General features: G+C 38.0%; 1 protein-coding gene across 9 annotated transcripts in view; it reads left to right on the forward strand.

Moving 5' to 3' along the window:
- The window catches only part of NOL4 (nucleolar protein 4), a 461,126-nt gene that overhangs the window by 350,989 nt on the left and 87,614 nt on the right, over positions 1–22,523 (forward strand). The window lies entirely within an intron of this gene.

Consider the following 22,523-nt stretch of genomic DNA (forward strand, 5'->3'; position numbering starts at 1 on the left):
GTTTAAGTGCTATGTATAAAATATTCTGTATTCTGACTTTTAAATTATTTTTACAACAAATGATCTGGGAGTTTCATATTTCTCATTGAGGCTAGGATAAGGAGACTGAATTGTCAGCCCAATTTTGTTTTGCCTGTGAGCCAATGAGTTTCAAAGAAAATAGAAAAAAAAAATTTCCATTCCAGACTTAATATTTTAAAATGTTTTAGAATGATATTATTTTAATTGTATGTGTTTATACTTAATATGGCTTGTACCAGTACTTCTAAGCAATGCAAAAGATGAAGGCTTTAGTTAAATTTAAAATGGGGTATTAGCCTCATATGATAAAATATATATATATATATAAATGCTGATTTGGAATTTACTATTCATTCTTTGCCAAACACATTTATTCACATATACATATCCGCAGTAGAGATTTTGTCATGATTATATCTCTAAAATTTATCTTGCTTAAAATAAATTATAGCCCAATATACAATATCCAGTTTAGCATAGTGATTAAGATCGTACATTCTGGAGTTAAATACAACTGATTTTGATTCTCAGCTGTACTCTTATTCCCTGAGTGATCTTCATCAAATTATTCCTATTTTCTGTGTTTCAGTTTGCTCATATGTAAAATAACAGTAAAGTACTATTCTTAATAGGGGTGTGTGAGAACCCTGAATGTTAGATTTATGTTAGGTACTTAGCAATTTGCCTGGCATATGGCAAGCATCAAAAATTTCAGCCTAGGAAAGGTTATTTTAATTGATGTTCTAGCTTTTCTGTCATTGCATTGGTATCAATAAAACTATAAAGAAGCATTAATAGTATAATAGGAGTTTTCTGAAGTCAGCCTAAGTCTATTTGAGTAAAGATTATTCTAGAAATCAGAGTGGTAGCATGCTGGGATTGAAAGGATTCTCCTCGTTGTCAGTGTGCACGTGCCTCACCAGTCTGCACTCTAGACTCTGCCTGAAAGGTGTGTGTGCGCGCACGTGTTCGGTCATGTCCGACTCTTCCTGACCTCATGGACAGTCTCCTATGCCCATGAACTCTTCCCAGGCAGAATACTGGAGTGGGTTTCCTCCTCCAGGGGATCTTCCTGATCCAGGGATGGAACCTATGTTTCTTGTGTCTCTTACATTGGCAGGCAGATTCTTTACCACTGGGTCACCTGGGAAGCCCTCCCTGAATCATGTATGGAGTATCAATCATATATGCAGGCATTATAAAAATTAGATGACTGATTCACATTATGTACTGCCTGTAATATCCTTTTACAATATCCCAAAAGCCTGATCATCCACCAATATTTGGCCAAATCACTTAAGCCCTGTTGGCCTAATCTGTAAAATAAAGAGTACACATATAAAACTATTTCTCTTTACTATGAATTCTGTAGATTTCACTTGGCATGTAGCACTAAGGCTTCAATCAAATGGATTCTGTATTTTTATCAAAGCATAGAGATGTGGTGGAGGAGACTCTCTTAATTGGATCTAAACACTCTTTGCCTAAGTAGAGACAACCAAAGTTCTTTTGGGTGTTGGCAATGACATCATACTTTTTTAGGCATGTTCTTAACCTAACTCACAATTCTTAGAATTTGCCAGTGACTCAGAAATTCTTCATTGTGCCCCTGGCTTTCTGTGGGTATTTGAAAGTTCAAACATGAGACAATTAAAATCTAAATCCTGTTCATCCACACATATGACTACTTGTTGCCTCTGGTTAGCCATGCATAGAGCTGTAATTATATGTGTCCTTCAGAGTTTATGAAACTTGATAAATTAATTGGCCTTTATAAAGCTCTTTGAGCTATGAACATGAAAGGTACTATGGATGTGTTAAATACTTTTTTCATATGTCCACCTTGCCCCAGGATCCAGTGTGTGTATGCAGGGGGAGCCTCAAGCCTGAAGCAAGCCAGTGGCAAGGGCAGGAGCCTGCTGCCTTGTCAGCAGTCAGATAGCACAGGGCTAAGGTCAGTCCCCAGTGTATTACAGAATATGGTCAGCATTTATTTTCTTTTAACATGAAAATCTGGTATTTCTATGTTACCTAGGAAATCCTTCCTCACCTTGGCAATTCAAAAAAATAGGCAGAGTCAGACTTCACCTGTCTAATTCAATGCCACAGCTCAAATTAAAAGATTGTCTTTTTTCTGTGTTATTTATATATTATTTGACTGTGTGTGTGTGCACTAAGTTGCTTCTGTCATGTCTGACTCATTGCAACCCTATGGACCATATCCCACCAGGCTCCTCTGTCCAGGAAATAACACTGGAGTGGGTTGCCATGCCCTCCTCCAGGGGATCTTCCTGACCCAGGGATCAAACCTGCATCTTTTACATCTCCTGCATTGGCAGGTGGGTTCTTTACCACTAGCGCCACCTGGGAAGCCCATTATTTCACTACCATTTCCTTAAAAACAAATCCATCTCAGTATTTTCAGTTACACTTCATCTCACCAGAGAGACAGAGGCATAAAGTGAGAGAGATTAGAACCAGCCACTTGTTGGTCATTTATCTCCCATCTGTGTGTACTTTACTCTTTTTGAAGGATGCTGCTGCTGCTAAGTCACTTCAGTCGTGTCTGACTCTGTGCGACCCCATAAATGGCAGCCCACCAGGTTCCTCTGTCCCTGGGATTCTCCAGGCAAGAACACTGGAGTGGGTTGCCATTTCCTTCTCCAATGTATGAAAGTGAAAAGTGAAAGTGAAGTCGCTCAGTCGTGTCCGACTGTTAGCGACCCGATGGACTGCAGCCTACCAGGCTCCTCCGTCCATGGGATTTTCCAGGCAAGAGTACTGGAGTGGGGTGCCTTTGCCTTCTCTGTTTGAAGGATGACATATATTTTATTCCTAGGCTTATTGAAATCTCAAGTTATTGTGTGAGGGTCCCCTTGTTTCTTATCCCTGTTTAGTTCTTTCAGTTAAACTGTAGTTTTATAGAAAGAATACAGAAAACCAATGGTCAAGGGCCTCCTTGGAAGATCCAGCCCTCATGAAGGGCAACGCAGCATGAGTATTGGGTGACAGTTTTCGTGGTGACTGGGACAGATAGGAAATCAATGGTAGACTGTGATGTGACACCTTTGACTCTATTGGAAAGAACACTCTAGGGGTAAAGGGAAAATGACACGTTAGCTGCTTGTGATATAAAAGGTGAGAGAGCAGGGGAAAAAATACTGAAAACTGATGTACTTCTGAGTCATGTATTATAAAACAGAAAGTCCTTGTTAGTAAACCAGCAGGAAACCATTGGCCGAAGACCTAAAAATATTTAGTAAGCCTGTAGTTCCTGCTGCTCTGTTCTCTATAGTGCTGGTGAATGTGACTTGTTACATCTTCATGATCTTTCCTTTGTTAGGGTACCAATGAGTGGGCATGTTATTAAAAGAAACGTAGGTAGTTGTAGCCCTCAAGGTGGAAGATTCGGCCACATAAGTGTGGTGGCAATGTTTCATTTTGTTGTGAATGTATTTGGGGAATATCTGAAACAACAGATTGAAGACAGTTTCTGAGACAGGCAGGTCTCCTTTCATGTTTCCTTCTGCATGTCCTTTTGACAACATTTACAAAATTCTACAAATGCATAATTGAAAGTCATATTTTTCAACAGACTTTTATGCTTTAATGTAGACATTGTGATAGTAACTGAGATAGAGCTTGAAACCTGTTTCTGTGGTTTCAAGCTTCCAGCCCACATTCTCCTATCCCTACTCTGTCATCCTCAGCTTTTAATCAACTTCTAGCATTTATCTTTATTATATACAGCATTTTGGAGAAAGAAAACTGTATCTTTGAGTGTTCCAACATGTTTCAGCATGCCCCTTTCATCCAAAGGAGAATATATACTATGTAAGACAAACAAAGTACCACCTACAGTATAATAGTTACTTGAATATATTATATTTCCTCTATAACACAATGCAATTTTAAATAATTGAGATAAAATATACTTCCTAAGACATCTAACTGTAGTAGGTCTTATTTTCCTCATTAGTAATAATATTAAGAACAACAGAAATAGGAGGAATATACATGGGTGCAGCACTGTTTAAGGAGAGTTTTAAGCCTGTTTTATGTAACTGTCATGACTTTTCATGAAGGGGAGACACTGGGGCTTAGTATTCTTAGGTCGGAGCTGCTCAGGATAGATCCCCACTTGAATCCAACCTTTGTGCTTTCTAAAATTGTGCTAAAGGACCTCCTTGGAGGTCCAGTGGTTAGGATGTCACCTTCCAATGCAAGGGATGTGGGTTTGATCCCTGGTCAGTGAGCTAAGATCCCACATGCCTGGAGACCAAAAAACCAAAACATAAAACAGAAGCAGTTTTGTAACAGATTCAAGAAAGATTTTAAAAATGGTGCATATCCAAAAACCTTTTAAAAAATCATGTGTACAGTAGTAACATTAAAAAAAAAACTTTTCAGACTTGCAGGCTAATTTTTTGATAATTTAGGAAATAGAGAAATGTGTAGAGAAGAAATACAATTACTAGTAGTTCCACTCTTCAGTTTTAGAGTATGATTCTTTCTACTACTCTTTTTATGCAAAGCTCCCTGCTTTAAAAAGCAAAATAGTGTCACACTGTATCCTTCCACTTAGTTTAATGTTATGAATATTTACTGTATCGCTATGATTGCAACCATGAAATTAAAAGATGCTTGCTCCTCGAAAGAAAAGCTTTGACAAACCTAGACAGCATATTAAAAAGCAGAAACGTTACTTTGCCAACAGAGGTCCATCTAGTCAAACTTATGGTTTTTCCAGTAGTCATGTATGGATGTGAGAGTTGGACCATAAAGAAGGCTGAGTACCAAAGAATCGATGCTTTTGAACTGTGGTGTTGGAGAAATCTCTTGAGAGTCCCTTGGACTGCAAGGAGATCAAACCAATCAATCCTAAAGGAAATCAATCCTAAATATTCATTGGAATTACTGATGCTGAAGCTGAAGCTAGAATCCTTTGGCCATCTGATGTGAAGAGCCGACTCGTTAGAAAAGACCCTGATGCTGGGAAAGTTTTAAGGCAGGAGGAGAAGGGGATAACAGAGTATGAGATGCCTGGATGGCATCACTGACTCAATGGACATGAGTTTGAGCAAGTTCTGTGGGAGATGGTGAAGGACAGGGAAGCCTGGTGTGCTGCAGTCCATGGGGTTGCAAAGAGTCAGACATGACTGAGTGACTGAACAACAAATGTAAATTTATGGATTACTTTTTAAAGCCACTTAATACTCCATCATGTAGTGTTTCCTGAATTATTAAGTATTGATTTTATTATTTCTACCGTAATTTTCCTGTGAAAAGGATGTCTTGCCAATTATTTCTTCAGGATAAATTATGAGAATCGGATCAAAAGCTAGCAAGGTTTTTAAAACTCTTCATAAACATACAGTCCATGCATGCCCTTAATTTCTACCTTATTCTTATAAAAAATAAGTATTTTTGCTTGTTTTATAACCATACGCCTATTAAAAGCTTGTTTTAACTTCTAACAATCTAGGAATCTTTGATTCTTTTCTGACTCATTTGTCTGTGCCCAGTCTTGGCTGTGGCATGAGGGACCTTTGATCTTCAGTGCTACATGCAGGATCTTTACAAGCATCGATCTTTTCCACATGTGGCATGTGGAATCTAGTTTGCTGATCAGGGATTGAACCCAGGCCCCCTGCATTGAGAGCATGGGGTCTTATCCACTGGACCCCCAGGAAAGTCCCTGGGAATCTTTGATTCTTAATCAATGATTCCTAAACCTTTCAAACATAGCATGTCATTTTTACAATTAATGCCTTGACATGCCCCCCACTTTTAGATCCTGAAATGTAATTTATAGTTAATATAAACTACCTGATGCGAAGAACTGACTCATTTGAAAAAACCCTGATGCTGGGCAAGATTGAGGGCAGGAGGAGAAGGGGACAACAAAAGATGAGATGGTTGGATGGCATCACCAACTCAATGGACATCAGTTTGGGTTAACTCTAAGAGCTGGTGATGGACAGGGAGGCCTGGCATGCTGCAGTCCATGGGGTCACAAAGAGTCGGACACGACTGAGCAACTGAACTGAACTGAAACTGTCTATGCTCACAATTTAAATATATGGTCATAACATCTTGATCTTAATGTGTAAATGTGTTATTTATTTAACTAGTAATACAAAATCTAACAGGCTTCACAGGTAGCACTAGTGGTAAAGAACCTGCCTGACAATGAAGGAGATGTAAAAAATGTGGGTTCGATCCCTGGGTCAGGAAGATCCTGGAGGAGGGCACGGCAATCCATTCCAGTATTCTTGCCTGGAGAATCCCATGGTCTAAGGAGCGTGGCAGGCCATAGTCCATAGGGTCGCAAAGAGTCAAACAGGACTAAAGCAACTTAACACACAAACACACTTATATATATATATATAATCTAACAACGTGTGCTTTGGTGTGGAAACGTGAGGATTCCACATCACTAGAAGACACAATGAGCTTTCCAGGTGGCTCATACACTAAAGAATCTACCTGCAATGCATGAGACCCTGGGTCAGAGAAGATATCCTAGCGAAGGGAATGGCTACCCACTCCAGTATTCTTCCCTGGAGAATCCCATGGAGCCTGGAGGGCTATCATCCGTGGGGTTGCAAACAGTCACACACAAGAAGATACAATAAAGTCATCAGCTGCTTCTACCTGTCCCTCAAACCAGTGAGGAAAAAGCAGCTACACCTGTCCTTTGATACATGTGTGTCGTGGATACTCAGAACACTTTATGACATGAACTTTCCAAACATTGTAAAACTATTGATAAAGTTCCAAACAAACTATAGCACAATACTCCTTTGATTTACATGGTAGTGTATTCCTGAAACAATTCAAGGTGTATTTTAAAGCATGCACAAAAGCATTTGTATGCCTAAAATGAAATTAAACTTTAGGCTCAGGAAATCCCATTCAGGTCTCACCTGCAAACAGCAGGACTTTTTGAAACTCATGTGGGAACAGAGTCAGTTCTCAGTCATTTGAGACTGCCGAGAGCATGTCAGAACTTCCTGTAAGCTTGTCCACCCACTTCCTGTATCACCTAATATGTGTTTTCCATATGTCCCCTAGGGGTGGTAATACTCTTTGAGAAGTACTGCTATGCATAGACTAGTCTAGGATTTGAATACAGGAATGAGAATAATAAATTCTCAGATCTATTCCTTGATAACAAACTTGTAACTCAGTTACTCCCATTTTGAAGAGACTGGCTTTGAGGTTCAAAACCCACAATTTTCCATAGATTTGCACTCATTATATCAAATGAATTCTCCCTCCATCTTTTTCTACCTTCTGTCTACTTTTTGGTTTTAAAATTCACCCAAGTCTGAAAGTAAAAATTGCATGCTTTAAGATAAAAATAACTTAACCAGACCCTTTAGTTTAATTTTATTTCTTTGCAAGAAGGAAGTAATTGTCAATGGCCATAGCAATTATGCCCCTAGTCAAAAATGCAGGAGCTCTGAGTTTGATCCCTGGGTCGGTAAGATCCCCTGGAGAAAGAAATGGTAACCCACCCCAATATTCTTGCCTGAAGAATCCCATGGACAGAGGAGCCTGGCAGGCTTCAGTCTGTAGGGTCACAAAGAGTCAGACACAACTGAAGCAGCTTAGCATGCACAGATATATAAAATATCACTTATAATTACAATTAATATTTACTATTCTCATTTAAAATTTGAGTTCTTTGTATACATTATTTGAGAAACAAGGTTAAAATAGTTTTACTAAAATTTTTATTTGCTCTGTAGGGAAGAATATTTGACCTGTCTTCTGTTGGTATAGAATATACCAAGATAACTGCTTTACAAATCCGTACTCTTCCAGCATTAGATTAATAATGTAGATGGACTTCAAATGTGTTTTATTTCCAAATTGAGTTTTATAGGATAACTACATGGTAGAAGTTTTAAATTCTTCTTTTCCCAAGGTTTTTTAATTGTTCTAGGTTGTTCCTTAAATATTTCATGTACCTTTATCTGCCAAGAATATGATTAATACAAGAAAATTAGTGCTATGTAGCCCTGAAGTAGTTTATTTAGCAATTATTCCTTATATGGAAGACATTTTGCTTGGTACAGAGCCTACACAACAAGGATGGGGAACCTTTATTGAGGCTTTACCAGGTAGTAGGTTTATTTATACCATTTGCTACTGAACTGGTATTTTTACTCTCTCTTCGCAGCTTGATGAAGTATAACATTTTTCCTCTAAAAACTCACATTCTATTAAAGACAAGTGAAATCAGTATGGTAAATGAAATTATAAGGGTGTGATTAGATTGTTGTGAAAGCAAGAGGAGAGTGCTCCTAACTTTGCCAGGAGGGCTTCCCAGAGGAGGCAATATTTGAGCCAGAGCTTGAGAAATGAAAGAGATTTTGAGAGACAAAAAAGCTAAACAATGATGCTCCAGACACATGGAATATGAATGTTTCCTGAGTATTAAAAACAGTAACCTCCTGTGAGGGAAACTTGAGATTCTTGGGAAGACATAAGAGGAGAAAGTGTTAGGTTGAAGGTTAGATTGTGGACATTTTAAATGCTCTGTTAAGCTGTTGTTTGCTGACTCACGTCCATCTCTTTGTGACCCAATGCACTATAACCCTCCTGGCTCCTCTGTCCATAGGATTTCCCAGGCAGTACTGGAGTGAGTTGCCTTTTTTTTTTCTCCAGGGGGATCTTCTTGACACAGGAATCAAACCTGCATCTCCTACATTGGCAGGTGGATTCTCTACTGCTGAGCTACTGGGAAGCCCTCTATTAAGTTATTTGGATTTTTGACATTTAAATATATGTCAAGATGAGTGGAAGGAGAGTGGAATGTCTGATTTTGGGGAAGCTTTGGAACCCTAGGGACAATGAAATGTATCTGTACCGGGGCAAAGGTGAGGCCCCAATTCAGCAATAATTCCTTTCTCTACCACCTACATTTCAGATTTACTATTTAAATGTGAAAATATTTAAATGTGAACTAATGCCAAAAAGTAATTTGAAGACTAATCTGCTATAGGGTGTTTCAAAGTTACAAATGAGTGATTTGGGAATACCTACTCTTCCAGGCTGCAATGTTAGTTCAGCTAATGAGAAATCAGAGGTAAATGTTTTCCTATAGCTTCAACATGTGTAACTATACACATAGATTATTATTATTTCTATTGTAAAAATTTTCATCTTTTTTATGATGTCTCAAAAAACATTATGATTTTCGTCAATGCCTTTTCATCTATTTTTTCTTAAATTGAGAGTAAGGTTACTTCTGTAAAAAATTTTTTCTTAGTGTATGTATTTTCCTTCTATAATCGTATATCAGTGTATATCTAAGTTATGATACACAGTGCAGGATGCTTTTGGTCTCTCAGAAGAACTAAGAAGACTATTGATCAAATGGTTTCCCTTTTATACAGATGGGGAATCTGAATCTGAGAAGCTTTTAGGTGATATAAATGGAGTTTGGGGGGTTGGTGGATGCTGGAAACTGTCTTAATTTCTGATTTTTTTTTTTTGTCTTCCTATTACTCAATCTGTTTTACTGTTTGGTTTTCTGGCTTCATTGAGCATTCTCCCACATTTGCATAGAAATGTGTTGGTTTTTTTTTTTCTTTTTTAGGTACATCTTTGGCTTAGGATGTTATTAATTTCAAGTAGATAAATATCAGGATATGAGTAGGTGGTTTGAATTCAGAGAGAGAAATTCATCAAAATATGTTGATACACTTTTCAGTGCCAAAGTCAGGGGAACATATGGTTTACTGGGTTCTCTGCAAAGACTGCATTTTTGTTAATATCATTTCTTTTAAAACCAGTTATTTTAGGCTTAGCAGATAAATGAAGAGTCTGACATACTTAGTTTATGCCAAATATATTCACTTTTATAATTTATTTCTCATAATTTGTTCATTCCTTGTCTTGTCTTTTCTCTTTAATCTAACCACTTTAAAACCCATTAGTTACTCTGAAACAATAATGTTATGTGTATTAGGGAGATTTAGCGATAGTCACAAATTTATTATGAAATTAGACAATGTAATAGCTTGACACATTGGGCTGTGCTTCCTAAAGAGATGTATGACGTCTGGCATGACTCAGTTGGTAAATACCATGAGCCCAGTGGCCTCAAGAAATATATATTGGCCTCTCAGTTACTATATTGGCCTCTCAGTTACTATGGAGAAGGCAATGGCACCCCACTCCAGTACTCTTGCCTGGAAAATCCCATGGACGGAGGAGCCTGATGGGCTGCAATTCATGGGGTCACAAAGAGTCAGACACAACTGAGCGACTTCCCTTTCACGCTTTAGAGAAGGAAATGGCAACCCACTCCAGTGTTCTTGTCTGGAGAATCCCAGGGACGGCGGAGCCTGGTGGGCTGCCATCTGTGGGTCGCACAGAGTCGGACACGACTGAAGCGACTTAGCAGCAGCAGTAGCAGCTCAGTCGCTAGCACTCTGCAGGGGTTCTGCAGAGCTGGGAATTCTAGATAGCTGTGCATTAGCCTTTATTAAAAATGACTTTACTTTCATTGGTAGTGGAAATATTCCTAGCCTCTCAGTGCATCTTTATTTCATGCCTTAAAATTTTTGGATCAAAACTTTTAAAGACAGACTTAGTTATGAATATTTACTAGGGATTGGGTGGTGCTGACATCAGAGCTTCAGATACTGACATGGGTACCACGGAGCAGGTGATGAAATCGGTGATCTTGTGCAGTCTGCCCTAGAGAAAACTCCCTGCAGCAGCTCAACTCGCTTTATTGGTAATTTGCCTCTTTATCATAATGGTGGAGGTAGTTCTGACTTTCTGAGAACCTTGGTAGCAAAACTGATCTTTAACTATTAACCTTGCTGAAATGGATTCATCTCTTATAAAAATCTCTCATCCTCAGGAAGAAGGCCCCATCTTTCCTGTGCTGTCTGTTCTTTGCCTTGTCCAGAAATACTGTTTTTTTCTTCAACAATCCAATGGCTTCTCAGTGTCTACAGAGCAGTCTGTATTTGCCCTTATTTATACCTGGTTAAAAGAATGTGTATAATTTATACCCTGTTAAAGATCCTGATGCTGGGAAAGATTGAAGGCAAAAGGAGAAGGGGACAGCAGAGGAGGAGATGGTTAGATACATCACTGACTCAATGGATATGATTTTGAGCAAACTCCAGGAGATAGTGAAGGACAGAGGAGCCTGGCATGCTACAGTCACAAAGAATCGGACATGATTTAGCGACTGAACAACAAAAGAATATAAGGAAAACTACCTGTGACTCTTTAGGGGTTTATGCAAAGCTATTTTCTACGAGTTCTTACCTGCACTTATTCATCAAGAAGAAAATGATACTTGTATATATCAAAAATCCAGTCACATTTGTTTTTAAGCTTCCTTTAACATTTTGCCTTGAACACAAGCAAGATCAAAGTAGCATTTCTAATGAAAGAATTAAGTTGAAAGTCCAGTGAGATTCCTGCATCAAGATCAAACTTCTCACTAAATCACTTCTCTGGTAATATTCCATGTTATTTCTTCTTGGTTTTGGTGCTAGTTCTGTTATTTAAGAAAACATAATAGTGCATTCTGGACTTGATATATAGGAGCCCTCAGGGGGCTCCGGCATCTGGCAGAAACCTTTGCTATTTTCATCCTTGAGGTTTGAGACTAGCCTCCTATTCCCAAATCCACTATGTAAATGTGAGGTTTAATGGAAGTCAAGGTTCTGAGTTCTGAAAAAGAGATCAGAGAGCAAAAGTATCAATACAAAAGAGGTCAAATGTGTAATGGTGAACTAAAGTTACAAAGTAGGTAGATGTAGAAGTCTATCTGAATCCCAAAGGCATCAGGATCCCCATCAATAAACAGCAGTTAAAGTAAAGCTGTCTACTATGTGCCAATATCCTTCTGGTTGGTTATTTTTGCTACATGCTTGCTTTCGGGTAGGGGGGACCTGAGAAATTTAGAGGAAGCATGTAACCTTTGATTCAGGCCTTTGGAAAATACATTCTGTAGACACTGATGCAGTGACCTGTTTAACCACGTATGTGGATGGACACACAAAGTTGCTATACTTGGGGATTACTAATATATACGTAACATTTCAAAAGAATAGCTTATTTAAAAAAATTTAAATTATCATTTTTACTATAGGAAATATGGGACTCAAAAATCATTAGAGCTTCTGAGAAACTCACAGGCCACTTCGTTCAGTTACTTACTTTATAAAAGAAAAGGGCCTGGAAACATTCATTTTTAGTTTAGATTTTCCTTCCTTCCTTACACCCTCCCACCTCCCTTTCTTCAGTGACTTTTTTTTTTCATATTTCACTAGAAACAGAGTTTTCTTTAAAAAGAAGGAAAAGACTAGTACAGTATGAAGAATTTAGCTTTCTTTGTTTTTTTCCATTTTATTTTATTTATTTATTTTTTTAATTTTATTTTTAAACTTTACATAATTGTATTAGTTTTGCCAAATATCAAAATGAATCCGCCACAGGTATACATGTGTTCCCCATCCTGAACCCTCCTCCCTCCTCCCTCCCCATACCATCCCTCTGGGTCGTCCCAGTGCACTAGCCCCAAGCATCCAGTATCGTGCATCGAACCTGGACTGGCATCTCGTTTCATACATGATATTTTACATGTTTCAATGCCATTCTCCCAAATCTTCCCACCCTCTCCCTCTCCCAGAGAGTCCATAAGACTGTTCTATACATCAGTGTCTCTTTTGCTGTCTCGTACACAGGGTTATTGTTACCATCTTTCTAAATTCCATATATATGCGTTAGTATACTGTATTGGTGTTTTTCCTTCTGGCTTACTTCACTCTGTATAATAGGCTCCAGTTTCATCCACCTCATTAGAACTGATTCAAATGTATTCTTTTTAATGGCTGAGTAATACTCCATTGTGTATATGTACCATAGCTTTCTTATCCATTCATCTGCTGATGGACATCTAGGTTGCTTCCATGTCCTGGCTATTATAAACAGTGCTGCGATGAACATTGGGGTACATGTGTCTCTTTCCCCAGCAGTGGGGTTGCTGGATCATAAGGCAGTTCTATTTCCAGTTTTTTAAGGAATCTCCACACTGTTCTCCATAGTGGCTGTACTAGTATGAAGAATTTAGCTTTCTTTTGATTTCAGAGTAATGTTCTGAGCAATGAAAATCAGAATGCTTCATAAATTTCAAATCTTAAGGCCATCCTTACTATTTACTTACTATGTAAAGTCTGCATCCTTACTGTCCTATTCAGGACTAAAAATCACACGAAGAGGACATGCAGTGCCTCCTGTTCCTGTTTTGTTTCTATAGAGAGGACATTTAGGGGCTTTAGAAATGTGTGAATGTGGAGCCGCACCTTTAGTGCTCCGAGCACACCCTCTTCCCACCAGTACGTCTTTGCCCAGGCAGTCTGTCAACTCCAGTTCCACTCCTGTGTTTATTTGCACACCCCCATCTCAAGGTGCACCTGCTTTAGAAGCAGCTCCTGCATCAGCTCTCAGCCCACAAAGCTAAATCCCCTTCCTGGTTCTCTAGGTAGCAAGGACTATCAGCACAGCATATTTTAGGACTTGATTATATTCCCAGGTAACATTGTAATGGCCTCCAGGTGTCTTTAGGAATATCAGCTTTATAATATTTCGTCACTCTGTGGGATTAAAGCAGTTTTGGCTTTCATCATTCTGAGCCCCAAAGATACCTAGTCATATCCTGGGGAAAGGATAAGCAGTAAATAAAACATCCACTCGTGGCTTGATGTAGCATAGCAGAACGTTCAGTTTTAGGGAAGGAAAGAGCCTTTTAATGAGATGCCTGCCAACACAACAGGAAATGTTCAAGCCTGAGAACGGTAATATGTGGCCAAATAGAGCAGGCATCATTGGAATTAATACTGTAATTTAAAATGTCGCCTGACAGCTTGGTAAATACAGTTTTAACACCAAATGGGGAGGCTGGGGAGAGGACGTCTCAGTTCTTTGAGCACTATTGCTTTCCACTGTTCAGTGAGGAAAAGAAAGCAGCTATTAGGTCCCTGACAAAGCAATTATACAGACAGAGACACTGGGAGTTGACCTGACATTTGCCCTTGGGTAGTTGTCATAGCAGCAGGCTGAATAGAGCAGCATGATACAATTGCTACTGCAGGCTTGGAGGAAGTTCCGCCCTAAATGCAGCACATTTGAACATTAATATACACACGTGTGTATTAATCGTTCCCTAATGGTGGCCATCACTGTCCTTTGCTCAGCACTTACCTGATTTTAAGTACTCATTTAGGAAGAAGTCCATGTTTAAAGGTAAACTACATGCCTTCACAAGATCTGCAGTGATGTATCCAGGGTATTGTTCCTCAGGGAGAAGTTATTTTAAACAGTGTTGCTAACAAAAGAAAGGTTTAGATGCTGTAAACTGGATGTAGCTTTTTTTTTTAAGCTATGTATGCTGTGTCTATTCTCTTCAAATAAGTTTTGTCCTTATTTACTCTTTGCTTATTCCCAAATGTATGCAGGCACCTCTAGATCTGTGTCTGATATGCAAAAGATAGCTATTTAAAGTTATCTATAGAAAGATGTGTGTACAGGTAAATACATTATGTCCACACGAAGGAGAAGGTATTTGTCAATATATTAAGAAAGACTTTGAGGATAGTACTGGAGTACTCATTTGAGTTTTTAAAATATTGCTTTCAGTTTCATAGGCTAAATTTGGTTTTAATGTAGACAGGTTCTCCCAAAACTGAAGTCTTAATAGCAACATTAAATTACATATCATTATATAGTCATATTTTATAAGCAGTTATAATTATTAATGCATGCATAGTCGCTAAACACTCAAACTAACTGCATAATTTTTTAACAAAAAATGCGACTCTGTTCCAGAGTTAAATAAAATACATGATCTTCTGCCTAAAACAAAAAGAATAAAAATCTTAATATTCTGTATGATCAGCAGAGAACCTATATATTCTAAATCACGACCTTATGGAATTATGGAATAAGCATCAGGAAAGGCTCATAAAAGATTAGTATACCCCTGTGCAGTAGGGTGTGTTAGTTCTTGCCCTCAATCAATATGTATTTCTAACTTTAGGAGAAGTTTTAAAACTGAATTTTTAATTCATTTCTTTTGAGCTGATGAAAATAGAAAGAATGCTACTGACAAAAGTAGAAATATAATCTGACTAATAATAATATATTTTTGCTGAAAGTTTAAGGAAAATTAATGTGATATATTGAGTTACAGTAATTTCAAACCAGCATTTCAGAAATTACAAAAGTATGCATATACAATAATCTGAATACATGATAGCCTAAATATAATATATCAAGTTAAATTGAATTTTGTCTTTGTTATGACTCAGGTTGGAAATTAGGGGAGTTTTCCAGAAAGACTGGAAGCACAATTTGCTTGGACATGAGAATATGTAAATATCAAAGTTTAGTGTATTATAACGAACTTATTTTTAAGAATATATTTTAAAACATAAAGGATGTTCACATAAATGACACGAAAATTGAGGGTATGTCCAATCTAATCTAAATCCATATATTATATGTTAAGGAAGATGCTCTTCTATATTATTCCCTAAGAATACATAAAGGAGCATTTGTCTGCTGTCTCAAGCCATTGAGATAGAGTTGTCTGACTATCTCTGTATTGTGATCTGCAGCCACAAGAATGAGGGTTAAACAGGAAAGTGTCCAATGAGTACATGTTTAGAAATAAGGAAATCTGACTGGCTTTTCTTCTCAGAAATAACTTGAATTAGGAATTTCCAAATCATTTCATTCATTAAGTAAGCAGTGAAGTTAGTGTTAGTTGCTTAGTTGTGTCTAACTATTTGCAATCCCACAAACTGTAGACCACCAGGCTCCTCTGTCCATGGGATTCTCCAGGCAAGAATACTGGAGTAGATTACCATTCCCTTCTCCAGAGGATCTTTACAACCCAGAGATAGAACCTGAGTCTCCTGTATTGCAGGCAGATTCTTTATCGTTTGAGCTATAGTGAAGACCTTAAGCAGTGAAACACTGGGCCAAAATCTTTTTTTAACTTTAGAAGTGATCCAGGAGAGTGTGATCTGTCATTTGATGACCACTGAAAGTAATTGAAGGAAAGCAGTGCCAAGATTTGGAACACATAGGACTCTCTTACTGGAAAGTGTTACAGAAGTTAGTCAAAAATGGTTCAAGCAAAAGGGGATTTAGAAGCTTGGTTAGGTAACTAAAAATTCTAGCATTAGGCCAGTTCTATATGTGGTTGATTGTCTTATAGATAAACAGGATCTCTCTCAGAGATCTCTTAACTCTACTTCATCTTTATTGCTTCTGTTCTCAGACAGTTTCTCCCTCATGGTAGCAATGTGGCTGCAGCAGCTCCAGATTTCCATTGTCCTCACTGAATATGATTGAGCTACACATTCAACCTGGAAGCAACTGCTGAGGTCAAGAGAACAGACTAGGTTGCAAGCTCAATTTAGGATTCATGGATGTGGTCATCTATGTACAGTACATGAAATAAGAGTGGAAGAGGAAAATCAGATATACTTTACTAAAAGGGAGGGGAGAAGGTGAATGCTGAAAGGTCAGAGGAAAACAGTGTTTGCTCTAGTGGGCTGTATTAGTTTCCTAGGGATTCCATGACAAAGTACCACAAGCTTAGTGACTTGTTTTGTTGTTTAGTCACTCAGTCGTTATCTGACTCTTTGTGCCCCCCATGGACTGCAGCACACCAGGCTTCCCTGTCCTTCACTATCTCCTGGAGTCAATGATGCCATCCAAACATCTCATCCTTTGCCGCCCACTTCTCCTCCTTCCCTCAATCTTCCCCAGCATCAAGGTCTTTTCCAATGAGTTGTCTGTTCACATCAGGTAGCCAAAGTATTGAAGCTTCAGCTTTAGCATCAGTCCTTCCAATGAATATTCAGGGTTGATTTCCTTTAGGATTGACTAGTTTGATCTCTTTGCTGTCCAAAGGACTCACAGAGAGCTCAGTGGCTTAAAACAAGTGTTTTATCTCACAACTCTAGAGGCTAGAAGGCCAAATTAAGGCATTGGAAGGGCCGTGCTCTGTCCTAAGCCTCTTGGGGAGGATCCTGCCTTGCCTCTTCCAGCTTCTGGTAGCCTTAGGCATCCTTTCGCTTCTAGCAGCCATCACTGCCTCCACTGTCACATGACCATATTCCGTCTTTGTCTACATCACTTCCATTCTTATAAGGATACCAGTTGTATTGGAATAGGGCCCACCCTAATTCCCTATGGTCTCATCTTAACTAGATTACATCTGCAAAGACCCTATTTGTAAATAAGGTCACATTTGTGAGTGTTAGGGGTTAGAACTTCAGTATGTTTTTTGATACCACAACTCAACTTGTAAAGTCTGCCCTCTGCCTTCCTTGCCAAATTCATGTCTTTCTCACTTGCAAAATACATTCATATTCTCCACTTCATCAGAAGTCTTAATACATGCCAGCATCAACTCTAAAATCTCATCTAAATATAATTAACTTAAAAAATCTCAAATCTTATAAATCATCTAAATCAAGTATGGACCATTCTGCAGCAAAATTCCTATCCGTGTGTGGACCTGTGAAACCTAGAAAACAAGTCATATGCTCCCAAAATACAGTGACAGGAGAGGCACAGGATAAATATTCCCATTCCATAAGGGAGAAGTGGGAAGGAGACAAGGGATCATAGGTCCCAAGCAAACCTAAAATTCAGCAGAGTAAAGTCTATTAGATTTCAAGGCATAAGAACAGACCCAATGAAGACATAGAATATAATGTGTACCTATAAATGCAAAATATATAACTATTTCAAATGCTATTTAAATGGAAAACTTTTATAAACTATCTGAGTTTTATTTTTAAAAAGATTTGAGGTAGAGAGAATATCTGTATTAATTTATTTGCTTTAAAAAAATTATATGAGTTTTATCAGGAGACAGTTATGTATAATCTTTCTCTTTCTCTCTTGTATATAGTATAGAAAACCTCTTATACAAAATGAAATTTCATAGCAATGATAACATAGAAATGATAACATTTCTTCACATTGATAGATAACATTGATAGATACAGAGAATACAAATAATGGAAATATAATTTTTAAAAAAGAAGGTATATATTAGCCCTATTGACTATTGATATATGCTTTGCTTTCATGAATGTGCCAAATATATATACTCCATTATATTGTCAAATAGAGTAAGTACTTTACACATCTCCACACTCACATAGTCACAAAATCTGTTCTTTATTAAAACATCTTAATATTTTATTTTTTGCTAAAAATATTACATATAAAATAGGAATATTATATAGATTTTAAATGTTTTTTTCTGCTTTAGAGAAAAAATTCTTATAGAACTCAGTGATTCATGCATATAAACTCTGTGTATATATTCCCTGATTGAGGCCATCTGTAATTAGACACCAAGAAGTACTTCTTAATAATGAGGAAACCATTTATTAATGAGCTGCTTCTTGTAAAGTACTATTCATTAGCTCTACAGTGCTGACCAAGCTTTAAATGTATGTATTCCTTTCTAAAATCAAATTAAAATTGACCTCTCTAAAATCAAACTGAAATTGCCCTCTTTTGTTTCCTTGTTTGAAAGTGAAAGTCGCTCAGTTGTGTCTGACTTTTTGCGACCTATGGACTGCAGCTCATCAGGCTCCTCTGTCCATGGGATTCTCCAGGAAAGAATACTGGAGTGGGTTGCTATTCCCTTCTCCAGGGGATCTTCCTGACCCAGGGATCAAACCCCGGTCTCCTGCATTGCAGGCAGATTCTTTACCCTCTGAGCCACCAGGGAAGACTTTATTTAATGTATTGCTTTTCTGTGAATATGAAAGCACTGTATAAAATCAGACAGAGACTTATTAATTATGGAGGTACCCACTGAAGGCAGATTCTGAAAAATATCTTTACACTGAAAGCAAGCACATTAACAGCTCAGCCCAGATGCACCCCTGTGCAAGGCTGAGGGGATAAACATCAGTGTTTGTTGTTGTTTAGTGACTAAGTCATGTCCAACTCTTTTGCAACTTGTTTTTGCAACTTTTTTGTTGTTGTTGTAACCCATGACACTCCTCTCTTCAATTGGACTTCTCAGGCAAGAATACTGGAGTGGGTTGACCATTTTATTCCCCAGGGAATCTTCCCAACTCAGGCATCAAATCCACATCTCCTGCATTGGCAGAAATTCCTTCCCTTAATCCCTTCCTGAGCAACCCAATCAGAGGAAGAAAGGGCCTGTGTCTCGGTCTTTGTAACCTAACAGGATCCCACATTCTTTGAATCTCAGATATGAAGTCAATATAGTAGATGCTTTTGTATCGAGTAACTCAGGAGCCTTTTTCATGAGACACAGATTAGGAACCCGGAGCTGGGCTATAGCTGTGGCCAGGGTCCAAGGCAAAGATGAATCACACTCAGTAGGTCTTATGAATATTTCCAGGAATAATTCGATTCCCCTGCACTGTAACATGTGACTTGCTTCAACAAGTCTGAAAAGCACTGCCCTGGTATTTTGAAGATAAATAAAAATGAATCATTCTTTCTCAGTACATAAAACCAGTATATTTCAAAAGTACATTGGAAAGCTGGGAGAATGCAAATGTGTTTTATTTGGCCTGAACATTGTTGTAAAATGTTTGCATCTGAATGCTTTTCAAGGGAACGTGTACTCTGGAATTTTCCCCTGCCCACATATCTTCCCATTGCCCCATAGACAAACCTCTTCAATCACATGTGTACTTTGCCTGGTCTCTAGAGACAGTTGAGTTTGATGCCTTGTAGTATATCAAAACTTTTGATTTACCCAGTATAAGCCAAGTCTTTTATTATCCAAACATATGTGCCAATATTTTTGCCTTAAACATTAAAGCTTTACTAACCCTTTGAGAAAAATATTTAGGATGAGGAATAAGATAAAGTAAGTCACCTACATATGAACAAGTTCCATGCAGAGAATGCGTTCACTAGTCTAATTTGTTCATTAGTCCAACAAATTTAGCCTAGGTACTCAAATAACACAGTTGGCCATCTATATAGAACTGTACTGTAATAAGTTTATAATACTTTTCACACAAATAATATACAAAAACAAACAAAAAAATAAAGGAAACACTTTTAATCTTACAGTACAGTACCTTAAAAAGTACAGTCCAGTCCAACACCTAGCATAGAGGAACACGTTTGCATCTTTGAAAGTTTGCAGTGTAAGGTTTGTATGTAGGCGACATACTGTAGTCTTTGTATGTTTTATCTATTCCAACTTACCTGAATGCAAACGTACTATCTCCTCCACATTTTTCTGTGGCAGTATAGAAACGTACATTTAAAGGACAGGAAACAGGAATAAGAAAGGTATTTAAATTTTACTCTTTATATTTTAGCTTGAACTAATATGTGGTTTCACCCTTGAGAGGACACTTGCTATTTTGGAAGCAATATGTGTTATCAGTCAGAATTTGAGTATATAGATATACATCAGTCAGAATATACAAATATAAATCAAACTCAAGCTGCACAACAACAAGCTGAATTAAAAATTCTGCCCTTAACCAGATACTGAATTAAGGTTTATTTCCTTCTCAAAACCTAACTTTCTGTGTGACTTCCATGAATTACTTGAAATCAACAGCCTTGCTTGGCACAAAACATTTTGTTCAATTGCTCACTCGTGTCCGACTCTTTGCAACCCCATGGAATGCAGCACGCCAGGCCTCCCTGTCCTTCACTATCTCCCAGAGTTTGCTCAAACTCATGTTCATTGAGTCAGTGATGTCATCCAACCATCTCATCCTCTGTCATCCCCTTCTTCTCCTGCCCTCAATCTTTCCCAGCATCAGGGTCTTTTCCAATGAGTTGGCTCTTCACATCAGGTGAAAGGGAAATAATTGGATTTTTTTTTTTTTTTAACCCCTGGGCATTAGTGTCTCAGTTTTGGCTTTAAACTGAGTTGTTTGTTACTCCTGGCAAGTTCAGAGGGAAGATAAGCCTCTTGGTCTCCAAGTAGGTAGACACATTATTTATGTTTAGTCAGAGCAAAGATATGCTTAGTTTAAAAATGGGGCCAGGACCAGAGTCTCTAAACTAGAATTAGAAGACATTTATAAAGCAAACAAAAATAAATTTTTAAAAGTCACTTAAAATGAAGGATGCCTGACATTACAGATCCTGAAAGCCCACAGCTCATAAAACACTTTGAAGTATTAAAAAGAGTAAGTGAGCCCGTTAAGGAAAAGGCATTCTTCAATAAGTGACCCTAAATAGGCACACATCTTAGAACGAGGTCTTCATTTTTAAATCAGCTTTCTATAGAATTGAAGATGATCCCATTGTTTTTTGCTTTTTTTTCCTTTAGTGGTGGTGTTGCTAAACACCCTAACTACACAGCATTCTACTCGACAGTGCTCAAGAAGCTTTAGAAAGATTAATGCAACCTTACTTAGATGGACTCAGCAGGCAGACAGAACTGTATCTCTTTGTCCACCCAAACCACCAGGACAAAAAGGATGGAGGGCAGGACCCAGCATTTTACTGTGGCTCTGGATGAGCCTCTGGACAGGTGCTAGAATGTTCTTATATGCTGTTCACTGATTTACACACAGCACTGTGTCCCATTGTTCCCTTTGCAAAAGCCCAGGAAAGGCAAGGGAAGAGTAAAGAAAATCATAGTTCATTTGTATAGTTTAGGGTCCTGGAAATTAAATGCCATTCATCACCTTGCTGATTTTGTACTGAAATTTTAAAAACTGCTTATCCAGCCTTCTGCATAGTGCTGGGTTAAAACAAACGGAGCAAATCCCATCAAAGAGAAGTTCTGAAGTGAAGATAAGGCTGGATTCATGGAGAAATATTCTGTGCAATTTTATTATTTTTCACTTTGCATAAACACCCCTTCCTTAATAATTGAATGATGTTTGTACCTGAAGCTATAGTTTAGGGCAGTTGGCAAAATTTAAAAGATTAAAATTAAGTTTGAATTTTTGCCTATTAAACATCTGAAGATATACCTAAAAATGGATACATTTAGTACTGGGCATGCCAAAAAAAAAGTTAATATTTAGCAGCCATTATAGTAAGTAAGTATTCATCAGGTAAACAGATTAAAAATGGAATATTTTTATTTGAAAATTTCTCAATTCTATTGTCACAGTCTTTCCCATTAAGATAAATAAGCATCAGGGCTTCCCTGTTGGCTCAGATAGTATAAAGAATTTGCCTGGGTTCGATCACTGGGTCAGGAAGATCCCCTGGAGATGGGAATGGCCATCCACTCCAATATTCTTGCCTGGAGCATCCCATGGACAGAGGAACCTGGTGGGCTGCGGTCCATGGAGTCTCAAAGAGTCTGACACGACTGAGTGACTGACATACATTATTAAAATGATATAGCCATCTTTTTTGTCTACCTTTTGTGTCTTAAATACCTAACAAAATTAACATATTGTGGAACACTGAGTGGGTAAGAGCTATTTGGGCTACCAGTTTCCCTC

This window comes from Bos javanicus, chromosome 24, assembly GCF_032452875.1.
Source record: "Bos javanicus breed banteng chromosome 24, ARS-OSU_banteng_1.0, whole genome shotgun sequence".
NCBI lineage: Eukaryota > Metazoa > Chordata > Mammalia > Artiodactyla > Bovidae > Bos > Bos javanicus.